The following is a 19,745-nucleotide window of genomic DNA, read 5'->3' as shown; positions in this document are numbered from 1 at the left end:
AGGAGAGTTTGCAGTAATCTGTAGCTGTAGATACACGGAGGCAGCGGATAGGAATCAGCTGCTGGAGTCACGAAGAAACACAGGAGAGTTTGCAGTAATCTGTAGCTGTAGATACACGGAGGCAGCGGATAGGAATCAGCTGCTGGAGTCACTAGGAACACGAGGAATAGAAGTGGTCCGGAAACCACAAACGGCAAACAGGAATCAGCATCAGCTGAACACATGAGCAGGCACTGGAACACCTTCAGAGACTCATGAGGAATGAGACTCCAAGATCAGGCCACGTGGTATTGACCACAGGTGCTTAATATAGGGAGTGTTGCCTGATCAGCCAATTAAGTTAAAGGAACAGAACTGAAGGTTAAAAGGGACTGCACATGCGCAGTACCTCATAATAATGGACGGACACGGTTCCTAGCTGCCTTAGAAGTAGCACTCACAGTCCGGTGAGTGACAGTACCGAGATTTGGCTGAACAGAACCTCATATTAAGGATTTAGTATTTACTAGTGCATAACTGAAGTTTGAGCATCAGTACTCTTATTAACTGAGGATTTGGTAAACCAGCTGGTTACTTCTGCAATAAGACCTTATCCAATTGAGGACCTTTCATTTTTACCACAGCTGGACTAATTTTGGTTCCTTAATTTTCTCTGAGCAATTATAACATCTGTGTCTACCTGTATATGCTGATTTGAGCACTCGCTGCACGTTTAAAATACTTTTTATTGCTGGCAATCCATTTGCATGAAGTTTTTACTTTATCAATAAATATATTCAATATCCTTTATTATTATATTAAAATAAACTAGTTTTTATTTTTCTCTTGCTGTGGGAACATATTCTTATTGTATGTATATACCCCTTGCAGCTTTGTTCTCTGTGTGTTCAGTTTACACTACTGAGCAGTTTACCGGGAAATATTTTATTAGTTAAGTCTTGTTGGCTTTATGTATTCTTGAAATTGTTAAAAGTCAGCTTAGGCCTTGTAAGGGAATGTAATGACAAACTTTGCTCACTGATAAGCAAACTAAGCAGAGACTTCTCTACCATTTAAATGTATTTCAGATATATTATTAGTGAATTATTAGTATGTTAGTGAATTTAGATTGTAAGCTCCAATGGGGCAGGGACTGATGTGAATGAGTACTCTGTACAGCGCTGCGGAATCAGTGGCGCTATATAAATAAATGGTGATGATGATGATGACAGAGAGCAGAGTCAGTCTGTATCAGACACTAGACAACATAGAGTAGTATATGGTTCCTGGTCCAGAGCAGACTAAGCATTAAGAAGGTTATATAGCAAGTACGGGCCCCTAATAGCATACAGAACCGCATGCCAGATTCCCCCTCCCCAAACTTGCGTCCTGGATGGTAGAATTTGCTGCACAGACCAAGTTACGGCTGCGTGGTTTCCTTGATGTGCCAAGTAAATAAACATTTCTATGCTGTATTCTGGATTTTAATCTCTGTATCTCCTTGTGACTGACACCAGCCCCATGGTTTGTTTTTTAAATTGTCTTTTTATCTTGAGATTTGGTCATTTTCCAGTAGTCAGGAGCTCCCTTGTGGAACTTCTTGGTGGGTCATTGCATGTAATCAAATCACATCTAATTGTGGGGTCCTCTGGTGATGCCACTACAAAGAAGCCTGAACCAACCACTAGAGGCACAAAGGATCCACTCTTCAGCCATTAAGGCACTTATATGTTCCATCTGTTCCCTTTGATCTTCTACACAAGAATACAAATGTAATGCCATTCTAAAAATGATTTAAGTAAAATGTATTTACTAGGCTATGATAATTAAAGAGCAGACCGAGTACATCTCTAGATACAGATGTCCAAAGCTGCTTAGACACACATACTGTAGGCCTTGGCTAATATATAAATGTTTTTCAGGTGGTATTACCATGTCACAGAAATTAAAGGCAGCTATAGCTAAAGTATACTGTCTTAAATGTTTCCTTTCCAATACATATATTTATAGTCATCTGGAATCATTAGACATTTAATTCAATGTGTGCTCAGAAATGTTGCTTGTCTGAATCAAATTTAACCTAAATGTACATTTTCACATTTGCTGAGTCACAGTTGAAATTGTTTTCTCATGTCTGAATGCAACTGCATATAGTTTTCCTCTGCCGTCTGTGAATCAAGTGATGCCAAGACCACTTATAGACTGCTTGTCACAACACCATGATCTCCTTCTAATCAGTGGAAATATACACAATGAATTTTAATTGTGCAAAACTATATTCAGATTGTGCTCACATCAAAGGAGCAGAATGTATATAGACTAAAGAAAAGGAATATAATAAAAGGTTATGAGGCAGAACCACCTCTGCAGATGGTGCAGCCTCTACAGGGCTCGAAGGTAAGGGCTAGGGGGCCTTTTTATCATAATAACCCTTATTGTAGTGATCAGTGTAATCTTTTATAGCATTCACTGGATGGACATTGAAAAAATAAATTGATTATTGTTTTTCCTCTTTATGTTAAAGCCACCTAGTATGAAATTTAAGTTAAAAACATATTGTAAATCAAAATGTATATTTTGACCAGCCACCTTACAGCATGTAGCCGCAGATTGTCCTGATCTTTTCTTTCCCTTTCTCGTGCTGTGTGTGTACCCACACCTTTCTTCCCTGCTACCAGCATGTTACTGGTGTGCAGGTCGCAGGAGAGAAGATAGACATGGAGGTAGGTAAGTGTGAGCGGTGGAGCACTGAATGTAAGTGTGTGTGTACAACATAAGGGGTAAGGCCAAGACTGTGCTCTCAGGGATAGTGGAACGCTGTAAGTGAGGTGGGTAGGTGCCATGCTTCAGAGGCACTCTGCTCGACAGCCTCCTCATCCTCATCTCCCTGCTGCCATATACCTCATCTGCCACACTATCTATTTCCTATTTTTTAGGTTTCATATAATACTACAGCAGATCTTATAGTTGTAACACCCCTTTCTGTAGTATGCATTCTGAGTGTGTGTGTGTGTATGTATATATATATTCCATAGACAAAAAAAACCTTACGGTTTAACATGTCCAATTAAGGTTCCTTATACACAATCTACAATGTAAGAAAACAATTGACACTCTTCAACTCAAACTGCAAAAGGCAATGAAATTACGACGATTAAGGCAGAAACCTTAATGGACGTGTTTCTTGCGCAATACAGACATGGTTTGCCATCACATCCTGTGGTTAGCTGCAGATTCAGCACTATCATGGAGTGAGATAGCTGTCACTCACACAATACAGACATGGTTTGCCATCACATCCTGTGGTTAGCTGCAGATTCAGCACCATCATGGAGTGAGATTGCTGTCACTCACACAATACAGACATGGTATGTCATCACTTCCTGTGGTTAGCTGCAGATTCAGCACTATCATGGAGTGAGATAGCTGTCACTCACACAATACAGACATGGTTTGCCATCACATCCTGTGGTTAGCTGCAGATTCAGCACTATCATGGAGTGAGATTGCTGTCACTCACACAATACAGACATGGTTTGCCATCACATCCTGTGGTTAGCTGCAGATTCAGCACTATCATGGAGTGAGATTGCTGTCACTCACAAAATGGTGGAGCTGCTAATTCACAGATTTGTGTGTTCACTGGAATACACAGATGATAGTCCCCACAGCCATCCCTCTTAGTCCTGATTTATGGATGGTAATTTATATAAGTGTGTATGCAAGTTTGGAGCTACATACTAGAGCCTGATTTGTGAATGTACCGAGATTTGGCTGAACAGAACCTCATCTTAAGGATTTAGTATTTACTAGTGCATAACTGAAGTTTGAGCATCAGTACTCTTATTAACTGAGGATTTGGTAAACCAGCTGGTTACTTCTGCAATAAGACCTTATCCAATTGAGGACCTTTCATTTTTACCACAGCTGGACTAATTTTGGTTGCTTAATTTTCTCTGAGCAATTATAACATCTGTGTCTATCTGTATATGCTGATTTGAGCACTCGCTGCACGTTTAAAATACTTTTTATTGCTGGCAATCCATTTGCATGAAGTTTTTACTTTATTAATAAATATATTCAATATCCTTTATTATTATATTTAAATAAACTAGTTTTTATTTTTCTCTTGCTGTGGGAACATATTCTTATTGTATGTATATACCCCTTGCAGCTTTGTTCTCTGTGTGTTCAGTTTACACTACTGAGCAGTTTACCGGGAAATATTTTATTAGTTAAGTCTTGTTGGCTTTATGTATTCTTGAAATTGTTAAAAGTCAGCTTAGGCCTTGCAAGGGAATGTAATGGCAAACTTTGCTCACTGATAACCAAACTAAGCAGAGACTTCTCTACCATTTAAATGTATTTCAGATATATTATTTTGTAGTTTTCTAAGACACAGAGACCCTAAACTACGATAAAGGTAAACTAAGAAAGTGTACTACTACTGTATGTGTGTATTCCAGTGAACACACAAATCTGTGAATTAGCAGCTCCACCATTTTGTGAGTGACAGCAATCTCACTGCATGATAGTGCTGAATCTGCAGCTAACCACAGGATGTGATGCATACCATGTCTGTATTGCGCAAGGAATACGTCCATTATGGTTTCTGCCTAAATCGTTGTAATTTCATTGCGTTTTGCAGTTTGAGTTGAAGAGTTTCAATCGTTTTCTTACATTGTAGATTGTGTATAAGGAATCTTAATTGGACATGTTAAATCGTAAGGTTTTTTGTCTATGGAATTTCATGGGTTTTTGTAAAGTGAAGTATATGCATGTATGTTGTGGCAGTCAGAAATGTGGTGTAGTATGTACCACATTGTGCTTATGTGCTTACCACCAGCACCTGCAGCACTGTAATCACCTCCCTAGTCCTTAAACTTGACTCCTTGTTGATGCTGGTCACCAGTGAAAGCAGACAGACTTTTACAGAGATTCTGACAGAAAAGCTATGAGTAAACCAATGAGTAAAACACAGCCCACAGCAGGCAATGAGAAGAGGGTGTGTATAGATTATCTGCAGCTTCTCTCCAGTACATGTCACTTGTAAAGAGGGACATGTCAGATGCTAATGTCCAGATACCTCACATCTACTCCCCGCTGTGATCACCACTGAGTGTGATCAGTACAAGTACCACAAAGGACTTTTGAATAAATTAACTGATGTCACTGAGGGGCGGGAGGTTTACAATGGATTCACTAACAGCTGTCTCAGGGAGAGATTAAACTCTCAATCAAAAGCAGTGCCTGGGCTAATAGTACTACAGGGTGCCCCTCCCATATCCCCAAAACACTAACCAGCCCCCTGTGGCTAGAAAATGTGGGTAATTTCTTCAGATCACAGATGAAAATACCTTATCCAGAGACAGCCATGTTTGTGCTCTCAAGTGAAGCCAGTCTGAGTACACCCAGCACACACCTCTAACTGACATGTGCAACATTATGAAATCCCCTATCTTTAGAATGGGGCATATTTTACCAAATTGTAAAAAAACAATAACTTTCTCAAAATTTTAAACCTTCAAAGGCACTCCTCAGCCCTAATAGCCTAAGAGTTACGCTCTCCCCCTAAAAAAACAGAAAAACTGTGACTTTTTCAAAACAGAAAGTGGGAAAAAAACGTTGAGATTTTGTCATTTTTTATTCTTTTCTTCTGAAATTTGGCAAGCGGCACCTGTGAACAGTTCTCCATTCGCATGCCAAATTTCAGCTTAATAGCTTTAATACTGTTTAAAATGTAGACCCTAAAACACCATGCCCCCCTCTCACAGATTTCCAATGGCAGAATGTCGTTTTTTAGATGTAACCTTAATATAAGGGTAATATAATATATATATATATATATATATATATATATATATATATATATATATATATATATATATATATATATATATATATATATGTGTGCATGTGTGTATATATATATATATATATATATATATATATATATGTGCATGTGTGTATGGGCAGCACGGCCACTAAGTGGTTAGCACTTCTGCCTCACAGCACTGGGGTCATGAGTTCAATTCCCGACCATGGCCTTATCTGTGTGGAGTTTGTATGTTCTTCCCGTGTTTACGTGGGTTTTCTCCAGGTGCTCCGGTTTCCTCCGACACTCCAAAAACTTACTAGTAGGTTAATTGGCTGCTATCAAAATTGAACCTAGTCTCTCTCTGTCTGTCTGACTGTGTGTGTATGTTAGGGAATTAAGACTGCAGGCTGCAATGGGACAGGGACTGATGTGAATGAGTTCTCTGTACAGCGCTGCAGAATCAGTGGCGCTATATAAATAAATGGTGATGATGATGATGTGTATATATATATCTACTATATAAATGCCTAGTGGCATGTGTGGAAAAAAATAACCCAAGCTGCAGCGCCACCTGCTGGGCAGAGTTATACACTGACCTATATATTTCTTGAAGGAGAAGTGACAGTTGGGAGTGGTTGGTGGTTGCCGGGGTTGACAGTGGGGAGTTTTTAACACCTTATGTAGCTTGATGAAGGATGTGGCGATGAAGATGAAGGATGAGGTGATGGAGAAAAATGATGAGGTGGTGACATGTGGACAAAACCACGTTAAAAAAGGGCGCTTGCGTCGAGAAGTAAAGCTCTTCCCCCTGAGGAGGCCTGGGCTAGGCCCAAATGCATGACAAGAACCTTTTTAACACCTTAAGTAGCTTGATTTGACTAGAATGCATGAGTATCATGCACAGGTTAACTTGTGTATATATATATATATATATATATATATATATATATATATATATAGTGCATGTGTGTGTATATATATATATATATATATATATATGTGTGTGTGTGTGTGTGTGTGTGTGCATGTATATATATATATATATATGTGTGTATGTATATATGTATGTGTGAGTGTGTGTGTATATTCATACTTGCCAAGCCTGCCAGAATGTCCGGGAGACTCCTGGGAGTGTATGGCAGTTTCCTGCATCTGGGCAGAATTCGGTCCAAAATGCCGCGACTCTCCGGAACTGCCCCCACTGTAAAATGACGTGCCCCTCGCACACCCACCTCCTCCTGGCAGATCCCGGACGCCATCTAAAAGAAATTGGCAAGTATGATATATATGTTTGTGTATGTATATATATATATATATATATATATATATATATATATATGTGTGTGGGTATGTATATATGTATGTATTTGTGTATGTGTGTATATATATATATATATATATATATATATATAGTATATGTATGTGTATAATATATATATATATATATATATATATATATATATATATATATATTTTAAATGGTGTAGGTGCTTCTCATCTCTGTACCAGGTTTTCAGTGTCTTCACCCGAATCGCCACCTTCTCTTCTGGTGGGTGTTCTTGCAATACACCAGGGGGAGATTTGGAAACCCCCTGGCCCAGTACTAACACACTATGACGCACACTGTGTGCTGCAAATGCCAAACAGACACATATTTATTGAGCTTGAACCATTAAAAGCAGCTTTTGTGATTTTATAGGAAAATATACTTTGGCATATTTTGAAATGTTAGTGAACAGTGCAATAATATCAACATAAGACATAAACAACCTTTTACACTGGATCAATATATCAGATGCTAAGCTTAGTGGCCCGTGATACCGGGAATTATTTCAATGGCTGAATGTATATACATTTATTTCTATCTCTACATAATACTGCCAAACACACACACTGGCAGCCCTCAAACACACCACACAGATGGAGCAGAGAACTGCAATTTGGGGCCCTTCTGTATGGAAGCCAGCATGACATGGAAGCAGCATGTCTCCAGTTTGGAGCTTTTAGGGGTCTTTCAATCACTTGCCGTCAGTTATAGGTATCTCAGTATGCCAAACTTCCTGTAGCAACCACTGTAAAATCCTCAGCTTGTATTCTTACTTAATCGCATACTTGCTAACTCTCCCGAAATGTCCGGGAGACTCCCGAAATTCAGGTAGGTCTCCTGGGCTCCCGAGAGAGCAGGCAAATATCCCGCATATGGCAACATGCTCATCAAAATGACGCGAATTGCGGTGAATTGCGTCATTTTGGCCCCGCCCCACGGAAAAACGTCATTTTTGTCGTGGGGCGGAGCCCAAATGGCGCAAATTACCGCGCCCCACCCCTCCCGCCCTCCAACCACGCCCCCCCTGCATGGGTTCTTCCGGAATTAGCTTGCCAAAGGTTGGCAAGTATGCTTAATCGTATCCTGGGACGTGTAGTTCCACAACTTTATATTAATACCAAAGGTATAAGCTCAGGCCCTTGTGACCAGATATATTCCAAACCCCAATTGAATAAACCAGAGAGGCAAATTAACCACAGTTACTTATCTACACCAGTGTGGGTCCCAGAATCTAGACTTGGTTCTCTCCAAAATGGCTGACTTGCAAGATATCCTTCCTCAGAGGTGCGTACAAACGTCCTCCTTCAGCTTCACTCTGTGACTTCCCAGCATGTTCTGTTCACCACTCCCCTCTGTCCTGATATCTCTCAAGACTGTCAGTTCTCTCTGCCCAGACGACCAATCCAATGCCCTTCTGCTTAGGGTCACCTTATCTGGACTTGTCACACAGCTCAGTCTCTCTCAGGATGCTCTTCCATCTCTCTTCCCCTCTGCTCTGGGGTTTCTAGTCTCCAAACACACAGACCCACTTAGGCTCCTTCCCCTTATCACAGTAGCCTTCTGGGAGATGTAGTTTCTCTCCCTGGACTGGTAAACCACAATGTCTTTTCTTACAGATGCAAATGTGATTAGTAGCCCCTGGGTGCTCAAGTCCAACTGCAGCATCCCTGAGGGATACACATGATTACAGTATTTTGGGTATATACACAAGCAAAATTCAGGATCAATGAAGAAAGCAACCAGTAGCTTCAGAGGTGAAATTGCAATCATCCAAACAGAAACAATTTGTCGTCATCAACGTCTATTTGCACCAGCCCCTAGGCTTTTTATAGGAAATGAAAACCACAGTTTTGCATTATTGCAGATATCAGCTGAGGTTGATTACTAGTAAAATGCTGTATTGTAATGCAGGCTAAGATATATTTTTCTTTAAATTTGATTGTTTACATGTAATTTACTTGGCTCTTAACAATAGTATTTAAACCTGTTACCAAATCACATCTTAATGAATCTGACCTGCTTATTTGGGAGGAAGGAAAAAAGACATTTGTATATTGCTACATGAAATAATTGCACCAATTTTTATTATTTGCAAAGCAACAATAACGATGACTTATTTAGCAATAAGTGAATATCCACAGACAACATTGCTAAATAAATGTAATGCTCTTTAAATATTCTGCAATGGGACCTTACTTATGAACTGCTAGAATCTGACATATTCCAGACTCTAATTCTCAATGTTTTGGAATGAGATAGAATTAAGGATGAACGGGCTCGGATTCCGCTAATCCGAGCCCACCTGAACAGTGCGGATCCAACGGGATCCGAGCACTGTTCGGGAACTTCCGGGCGCCAAACTAATCCAAACCGAGGCTATGACATCCAAGTCTCGCATCGGATCTCGCGAGACTCGGATGTCATAAATACTCACCTTGCAGCCGCCATCTTCATTTCGCCTGACATCAGGGAAGAGGGAGGGTGTGTAGGGTAGTGGTGCTCTGTCCTTGTGTCCAGAGCTCTGTCCTTGCTGAGTCCAGTGGTGCATCAGTCCAGTGCTCTGTCCTTGCTAAGTCCAGTGGTACTTTTGTCCTGTGCTCTGTGCTGCTGAGTACAGTGGTGCATCAGTCCAGTGCTCTGTCCTTGCTGAGTCCAGTGGTGCTTTTGTCCTGTGCTCTGTGCTGCTGAGTACAGTGGTGCTTTTGTCCTGTGCTTTGTTCTGCTAAGTGCATAGTTATTTTAAAAGTATTAAAAAATCTTAAAAAAAAAAATAAATTATACAAAAATCATTTAAAAAAAATATAATTTTTTTTTAAAAAGTATAAAAAAAATTCTTGCAGTCCAGAAACATTAATACTGCAATCTATAAAAAATTGTTCACTGTTCTTGCAGTCCAGAAACATTAATACTGCAATATATAAAAAATTGTTCACTGTTCTTGCAGTCCAGAAACATTAATACTGCAATATATTAAAAATTGTTCACTGTTCTTGCAGTCCAGAAACATTAATACTGCAATCTATTAAAAATTGTTCACTGTTCCAGCAGTATTTAAAAAATAGTACTGTAATACAACGTGTGCTGCATATAATGGAGTATCAAAATTTGGAGGATAAAGTAGGGAAAGATCAAGACCCACTTCTTGCTAATGCTGAACCTGCTGCCACTATTCATAACATAGACGATGAAATGCCATCAACGCCGTCTGACAAGGCCGATGCCCAATCTCCTAGTAGAGGGCATGTAAAATCCAAAAACCCAAAGTTCACAAAAATTACCAAAAAAAGGAAATTAAAAACATCTAAGGAGAAACGAAAACTTGTCAATATGCCATTTACGACACGGAGTGGCATGGTTCAGCATCACCCAAGGATCTAAGCCCTCCTCCGCCCCCCCCCCTCCAAAAAATTTAAGAGAGTTATGCTGTCAGCAACAACACAGCAAACAACTCTGCCTTCTAAACACATGACATCACAAATCCCCAAGGCGAGTCCAAGGATGTTGGTGGTTGCGAAGCCTGACCTTCCCATCACTGTACGGGAAGAAGTGGCTCCTTCCACCATTTGCAGCACGCCCTCTGCATATGCTGGAAGGATCACCCACAGTCCAGTTACAGATTTGGCTAATGAAGGTGTGAATGTTGTACACCGGGAGGAGGATATTGATGTAGCTGGCGCTGAGGAGGAACTTGACGAAGAGGATGCTGATGTGGTTATCTTAAATGAGCCACCAGGGGGGGAATCAGTTGTTGTCCATGGGATGAAAAAACCCATCGTCATGCCTGGACAGAAGACCAAGAAATGCACCTCTTCGGTCTGGAGTTATTTTTATCCCAATCCGGACAACAAATGTATGGCCATATGTAGCTTAAGTAAAGCTCAAATAAGCAGGGGTAAGGATCTTGGCCACCTAGGGACATCCTCCCTTATACGTCACCTGAATAACCTTCATAGTTCAGTGATTAGTTCAGGAACTGGGGCTAGGACCGTCATCAGTTCAGGGACACCTAAATCCCTTGGTACTGTTGGATACACACCACCAACACCCTCCTCGTCAACTTCCTCCACAATCTCCATCAGATTTAGTCCTGCAGGCCATGTCACCAGCCAGACTGAGTCCTCTTCAATCCGGGATTCATCCGAGGAATCCTGCCGCGGTACGCCTACTACTGCCACTGCTGCTGTTGCTGCTGGTAGTCGGTCATCTTCCCAGAGGGGAAGTCGTAAGAACGCTACGTCTTTTACCAAACAGTTGACCGTCCAACAGTCGTTTGCCATGAGCACAAAGTACGACAGTAGTCACCCTATTGCAAAGCGGATAACTGCGGCTGTAACAGCTATGTTGGTGTTAGACGTGCATCCGGTGTCCGCCATCTGTGCAGTGGAATTTAGACAGTTGAAGGAGGTATTGTGGCCCCGGTACCAAATTGGGTACCGGGGCCACTCCACTACGCAGTCCAGAAATCTTAGTATCAGATATTAAATTACATTCACTGTTCCTGCTACATCAAAAAAGCATGAACATGCCCTGCCATCAACAAAAACAAGAGGTAGTGACGCACTTGAACTCCACCCTCTATATGCTGCAGAGGATGGAGGAGCAGAAAAAGGCCATTCAAGCCTACACAGCCACCTACGATGGGCCACATGTTTGTGCCGCCCACTTGTGTCGCTTAGCTTACACATCCAGCTACCTCGGTGCAACCTTTTGGCCTAAAAACAATATTGTGAGGTGTGAGGTGTTTAGAATAGACTTGAAATTAGTGGAAATGATTGTTATTGAATGTTATTGAGGTTAATAATAGCGTAGGAGTGAAAAAAAATCAAAAAAACTGGATTTTAGCACTTTTTATGCTTTTTTAAAAATAAATCAGAACCCAGAACCAAAACTTTTCGTCGGGTGTTTTGGCAAAACAAATCAGAACCCAAAACCTCAAGCTAATCAGAACCCAAAACCCAAAACACTAAAAGTGGCCGGTGCACACCCCTAGATAGAATACAACTGGCAATGGCTTCCTGTAAAACTGGTTAGCGTTCCACTTGTTTAAAAATATAAACCAGTCTAATTATATGTACTGTTTGATTGTTTATTGGACTGAATTTAATTTCAATTTATTAATATATATAATAATTTCAATGTTTGCAATGGGAATGAAATTTGGCCTGAAAGTAGGTTTCTATACTATTTTAAGGTATATGAAGTTTTCATGCCCAGTTCAGGAACTCCCATAGCAGCCATATATTACCTCAGGGTTATGACGAACTTTACATATATAAATATCCAAATTCCACGTTGTTTCACCTATATTACTCATTACATCAAAAGTCAGATTTATATTTTCTAAGACACTTCAAGAAATGCTACAGCTGCAGTCGCTTTTCTGAAAGTGACAGATTCTAATGGAACCTGCCATGCTGGGTACATTCTGAGCTAAACAAAGCACTGCAACCAGAACTATTCCAAGACTTGAACTGTGTGAAGCTCTACTGGCAGCAGAACAAGAAGAGCTAATTAGCAGAGTTGGACATCAAAACTAATACTTAAATTCTACAATGATAACAAGATCATGTTGGGTTTCATGTATAATAAAACTAGATCCAGAGATCCTTCAGTCCGGAACATTGGAATTATATGTATACAGTCAAAAACTTGGCACATCACTAAGTCACTTCTTGCAGCACTTTTGATGAGTACTACATGGTTAACAGGACCAACATTCTCATTACGCCCAAATGACAAATTACTAATTGTCAAAGACTCTTTAGAATTGATGAATCCTGAATCTAATGCAGAGATCCACCTTGTTCGCAAGTACTGTCATCAAGAATCAGCTCAAATTACATTAGGCAACACTCTTAAGAGCTATAGCATGAAGCATTTACATTGCACAGTGTTGCCATGATAAAACTGATGATACAGCAAAGAGTTGTCAAGGAGGGCACCTTTGTGCAAGACCATGTGCTGTGAATTAACTCTCTCAAACAAAAGTAGTTGTTCTCCACTGTGTCCAATTTAACATATGCTGAGGAGATTAGGTGCGTCAAGAGACAAGAAGATGTCCTGAAAGATAGTCCTCTTAGAAAGTTAAACCCTAGACTTGATGAAATGGAATTGCTGATGATTGAGGGTCAACTAAATAATACCAAATTAGATAGGGATGAGCAAAATCCTATCCTTACGCATGGTCACCAACAAGTCATCACTACCTTACTCATACACTATTGTTATGAACAGTTAGGGCATCAAGGTCCACACTGCACAGAAGGCGCAATTGAACCAGAGGTGTTTTGGATCATCGGTGCTAAAAGAAGAATTATTGCTGTGATACCAGGTGTATAAGATGTCTCAAGCTGCGAGACATCAAGAGAAAAAAAGAGTGGATTTGCCGACTGAACGTGTTCTTATGAAACTTCCATTTATGTACATGGAATTAGATGTTTTTGGACCATAAATGGCCACTACACTTTGGACAAGAGGTGGTCATGCACACAATAAACGTCAGGCTGCATTGTTGTTCACTTGCATGAGCATTTATGTCATTCATATTAAAGTCATTGAGATAATGGACACTTCCAGTTTTATAAATGCTCTACAAAGGTTTTTCTCTATCAGAGGACCTGCAAGACAATTACGTTCTGACTAAGGAACCAATTTTCTTGGAGCATCTAGCGAATTGGAGATAAAAACAAAGAGCATCAACGACACCAGCATTGGGAGTACTTATTATACTTTATTATACTGCCTTACAAGGAATCTTATATGGTTATGTAGTGTTTCTATATTGTGCTAGTTTAGGCTGCTCGGTTCTTTGTAGCTCTGGTTTTTTTTTGCTCTGCCTAGTTTGTTGTGCCATGCGTCAGGTCAAAATGCTAAGCTCCATCTTATTTACCGCCTGTGAGCTGCTGACTGGCTCTCTGTGAAGTTTTCTTAACTCTAAAGGCTTTTATCTTTTTACTTAGTAATAACACTATTTACATTTGTTTACTATCTGCTACAGTGATCTCCTCTGCAGAACCTTGACTACTTTTTTTCTGGATGATTCTTTCAAGATTGTGTTAATAAATTGTTGGAAGGTTCTGGTAATCTCATTGTGTGTGCTACAAATGGACATACTGGGGATATTCATTTGACCATGAGGTTTATTCTTTCTTGCAGCGTTAAAAAAAAAAAAAAACGCATGCAGGTTTTTAACTGCTATAGCGACCGTTTTGAAAACTCGTGCAATTCAATTGAAAAAGAGGGAACGCTGCCCCCATGCATTAATTATTGGTGTTTGCTAGTTTTTAGGGGAGTGAAGAGGACTGTTTAACGGGATCATGTGTAACACAAAAAAAGAACTGGCATCATCTATACCATGTTAAAACACATTAGTAAATTAGGAACAGGTTATAGTCAATCTGTCCCTAGTTTAGTTTAATCAATTTATTTGTTATACCTTATATTGAAGGGGCATTATAAAAGTGATTTGGAAGAAAATCGATAAACCAAACATTCCTCTAATTGGGTATTGAATCAGGGATTCTTCATATTTCATGCCCATTAATAAACTAGTAATACGATAATTAGATGACAAATACTCACCCATCTTATTCACTATTGAGTATTATATGAATTTTAATATTCATTAATTAAGCTAAGTAGTGATTAATCTTTACATTTATATGTCATTTCTTACCTTTAATCCTCGAATATTAATGTTGCTATGTACCAGTCTATTTTTATATATCCATTATTAGATCCAATATGCGATGGAGGTTGATATATCAATAAAATTAATCCCCCAGGTTTGATGCCTAATACAATGCCTGTTAATGTTATTGCTCTAGTGCAGCAAAAAAGTAAACTCTGTATATCCCCTTATTGTAAGGCAAGCAGTAACTGAGTGGTTACTATAGCGTTGCCAAGGAAGGTGTCATCAAGGGGGAGTATCTCTCAATATCCATGCATCCGGAGTCTAACCTTGCAACCCGGTGGTTGCTACAAACGTTGCCAAGGAAAACGTCATTAAGGGGGAGGGCTCTCCCCTTTAAATATCTTATCATGCTGAAATTTCGGCTTGCCTTGTTAAAGCTATTAGCGAAACGTGCGTCGGCGGACGCCGCGTTCGCTACTCTCCAATTCCCATTGCAATTATCAGTTATACCTCTTAACCATAGGCAGTTAGTAAGCAGATTAGTCAATGCATTAAGTTAGCGGTGCCTATGATCTCTAATAGTTCACAGTGCTGCAGAAGTTAGTTAGATGGCAGTACTGTTGAGTGTGAGACCTTAAGAATTTTATTTCTTTCTCTCCATATATATCGTTCGTATCATTGAAGGAGCGGTATAGAGACAGGTGAGATCACTGGTCGTATGTAGGAGATGTTAATAAAAACATCACTCCGGATATTCAATATATGATACGAATAGGGATGCATCTTTATTTGTAGCTAACATTATTGGTATAAGGGGCTTTAGGGAATATAAGAAGGGAAACAATCCACTGACAGATTTAACCCCTAATTAGCCCATCACAGAGGTACTACCTCAATTGAAGAAGATATTTCTTGTAAATCAGCAATTGGAGTTTGATTGCTATATTATTGAGCGGTCCTATGAAAGCAATAATCTATCCATTATATAAGGACATCAGAGTAGCTTCGCGGCTAGACAATAAATATTGTCTATTTTAACTGATTTATTATTTATGTCAATGTATGTTTACTATTACAAATTTTAAATATTTCGCTACTAGAAGTACGTTCCAAACACAATACACAATAAAGAATGATTTTAATAATGTTAACATATTAATATAATACTGATATATATGTTGTTTATACCCATTCATGAGTGCCCCTTAAGGTCATTTTCTCTTTTCTCTGTTCATTAAGGTTATCCATTTATATGACCGGGTGCACCCCTCCTTAATAAATATTCACACCAATATTGGTGTTAAGGGGAATTATATAAGTGGTGGAGGTTAATGAATGGTATATTTGGTGCAGTCAAACATCTTCTCAAAATGGAACAGAGTTCATAAGAACCTCTCGGTAACTAGATTTTCTATTGCTGTGTATCAGAGCCGTAACTTAGAATTCTAGCGCCTGGGGCGAGAAAGACAAATGCCGCCAACCTAGCCCTCAATTTTAACCAAATTAACCTTAAATATTCCTAAATTGCGCCCCCCTTCAGCATTCCACCCTGGGCGGTTGCCCCTGTCGCACAGCCCTAGTTACGGCCCTGCTGTGTATAGCAGCAATAGGAATTTTTTTATCATTTAATTTATTAGACAATGTCACCGTGACAGTTGTGCAATGTTCAGCTTACCCGTGACACTGGCTGGCAGTAGTAAGCTGAGTCTTACCATTCGCCAAGCCAGTCCTGGGACCGTCTATACATGCTTGAGCCGGCATGCCAGCTTGGGCATGCAAACTGGAAATATAAATAAAGTTTATTTGCATTTGATTGGTTTTGCTTGGGGTGTCAATGTGAGAGTAGCTTAGATACAGAGGTATCTGTTCTCTAAGGCAATTTGTAAAGCAACAGCGTTACTCAAATGCTGCAGTCACTGTTGTAGTGGAGTAAGTATAGGTGATATAGTTACCATTAACTGGAGATGTAGTTATGTAGCTATGTTACAACTAATATGCCTTTAGTAAAAAAATCTAATGTTAGCATGCGTGATGCATGGGCACCAGGGATGTAATGATTAATCCTTGGTATTTGTCAAAAAAATGTATTACAGTCCCAATTTTGGCAGAATGTCGGCTATAGTCCTGAGTGAAGATAATCGCCGTGTATTGATTGTGGGTTATAATCCAATTAGGTTTTTAGGAAATATGTAAAAAAATAAATGGGGGGAAAAAGCTGAGCACCGATGGGGACATATCTTTTTTTAATGTGGTAGTGTGCAACAATACCAAAGGGCACTCACATTTTGTAGCTCATGCTTATGCATTCAAATGAGTTTGCAAGTGTCCTGTCCCCAATCTCATTTATGTTCTTGCTTCAGTCTACTTTCCTGTTCATGTCTTCAATGGTGGTTAAGCATCATGCGTGGTGAAGGAAAAAAGTAAGGGATAGTGAAGTGCATTTCAAAATGTCAAATTCAAACAACTATGCGATTTGGTATTATGCATAGATTAAAAAAGGAATCAACTTCAATATATTCGTCGGCCGCTATATGCTCCTTCCTTGTGTAGGGTATCCAGTTCTGGGCTGTTTCTCCATCCAGGTATGACAGGATGTTAGAGTAAATGTAGACCGTGAAGAAAATGTACAATGTGATCTTGCTTGACCTCCTGCTTCTCCACTTGCATGGAGAGGCTTTGAATAGCCAAGGTAGGCAACAGAACATCAGTATGGTTCATGGTCTGAGCAAACTCTTATGGACTGTGAGTGATGGACCCACGGTACCACTAGAAGTTGGCATTGGCTCACCTAAGGTGCAGAGTTTAAATAAGTGTCCACAAGGAGGTGATGGACATTGTAGTGGGACACCCACAGGTTGTGGTGAGCAGCACAGGTTCGTTGTCGGGAAATGTGCCTAATGTCAGGGTCACACACAGAGAGGGATGATCAGAAGACAATCCTGGTGAGAAACGGGAGGTCAAAGCAACAATTCAGTCTTGTACGCAACAGCTAAAATAAACTATTGCTCAGGGCACAGTGCTAATCAACATTTTGGACACTATAGATAAAAGGACAGAAGTGCTTCAAGGGGTGTAACCAAACATGGCGATATATGATAATGACATGGTCACATATATACATAGGCCTCATTTATAGGTGGACGCATATGCACTCAGAAATTACACAATGAAAAGACACATGTGAAAAAAGAGTAGTTACGTCTATATTTTCAGTCAGGCACATCTCACGATGCATAAAGGCCAAAAATAATAGCATTTGCTCGTAATAAGGTTATTAGTGTATATGCTTACACCCCACAATGGCGCAGAGATGTGACTTTACAGTCTTAGTAGTAAATGCTTACATCTCATTACCCTATTTGTACAAAATATAATAATGCAATCAAGTGCCATATACACAAGAGAGAATATTGTCTTGTGTTATTAATAAATGTGAAAGTCACATTTTCAATCAAATATAATTACAATGAATTGCAAATTACATTAAATTAAATTGAAAATGAAATAGTTATATTAAATCTATTGGTTTCCCCTTTAAGAATCAAATGGGAATCTTATCTGCAGTATTCCATATGGAAATGTAAACCCAGCATAGGTTTTCTTTTCTTTTAATATCAAGTTAAATACCTTAAAGCATGCATTTGATAGTCATTTTTCTTAGCTCTTCACCTATAAAATCATCATCTCCTTTTCAAAATCTCTCTTGAAGGCATACAAGTATGACTGCCAGCCACACTCAAACACTCTCAGACTCTCATCATATCATGTGATTGCAGAGTGGGGAGAAGGATGGGGAGGAGGGGATATTACAGTGCCGACAGAGCTCAGTGGGATGTTCCAAAACCTCTCTGCTCACTACTTCTTATGCCATGTGACTGATTGACATGGTGGTCACATGACACTGTACAGAACTATAAATCATCAATAAAAACCTGAAGAAACAAACCATGGAAAATGGTAACTATCAAGCTTCTTCTTATAGCCTGCCACAGTGATTATTTTAAAAGCCCATGGGATTGAGAAGGAACATCCCTCATTGCTGCAAATTAAGAGAAGATAAGATAGGCAGCACTTGTCCTTTAACCTTTACAGTCTGACGTTATACATATCACATATATGTTTTGTTCAGTATCAAACTCTGTAACATTTAATAAACGCCTCCTCATTCCCTTAAGTAGAAATGTGGGGCTATGACCAGTGCACCTTTATAATATATCAGAGTATATATCCTTGTTTCCTTCCTTTAAGGGTTAGTGATGCTCCCAAGGCTGCGGCTCTACCGATGTCCACCACCAATGCAAAGTGAACAATACATTCATTGGGACTAGCCTTCATACAAACAGCCACAGTTGGAGTTCTATATGTTCACTTGAGCTACTTAATTTCCGACAGGTCATCAGAACAACACATTTCTGGGAGGCTCCTCTTCTCTTTCTCTGCTGTATACTAATCTCTATCACACAGAGAGATTTGAAAGGTGTTGAACCAGCAATATCAATAAAGGTCACCATGGCACATGATTGGATGTCTGCAGCACCTTCATTTAAGCTGATTCAACACTTTTGAGTCAATGTTAGTAATAGGCTGAGATTACATTTCTTGAATGTGTAATTTTATCAATGACCTATTGTTTTTAATAGGCATCAAAACAAATTTATTAAACTATTTGCTTCTTGCAGTCTGCTATTTAGAATACAACCAAGAGTTGCCAGTAATTCAGTGTATTTTGCCATACCCAACTACTATTGCAAAATGTTATGTTTTCATAATAATAATAATGATACACATCTACTTATTGATTTACCAATGAACACAAGTCTGGACAGCGTTGAATTGCTTATTCGTCTTGGGATATTTTGGGAAAGTGATTTGGAAACATTTCCAAACATTACAGGATGGTGACATTTTTTCTGGCTTGGCCACAATAGATATGTTTGTTCAAGAAACCAATGAATTACTGGAATAGAAACTGTTTTACTAAATGAGAA

General features: G+C 39.4%; 1 protein-coding gene across 1 annotated transcript in view; it reads left to right on the top strand.

Annotated features, from left to right (window-relative positions):
* Positions 1-19,745, top strand: part of LOC142143840 (ventricular zone-expressed PH domain-containing protein homolog 1-like) — a 50,779-nt gene that overhangs the window by 14,734 nt on the left and 16,300 nt on the right. The gene's annotated exons all lie outside the window — the stretch shown is intronic.

The sequence above is a fragment of the Mixophyes fleayi genome, chromosome 3 (assembly GCF_038048845.1).
Source record: "Mixophyes fleayi isolate aMixFle1 chromosome 3, aMixFle1.hap1, whole genome shotgun sequence".
In the NCBI taxonomy this organism is placed as follows: Eukaryota; Metazoa; Chordata; class Amphibia; order Anura; family Limnodynastidae; genus Mixophyes; species Mixophyes fleayi.
The sequence above is the reverse complement of the archived record's forward strand: the minus strand, read 5'-3'. Positions and strand labels throughout refer to the sequence as shown.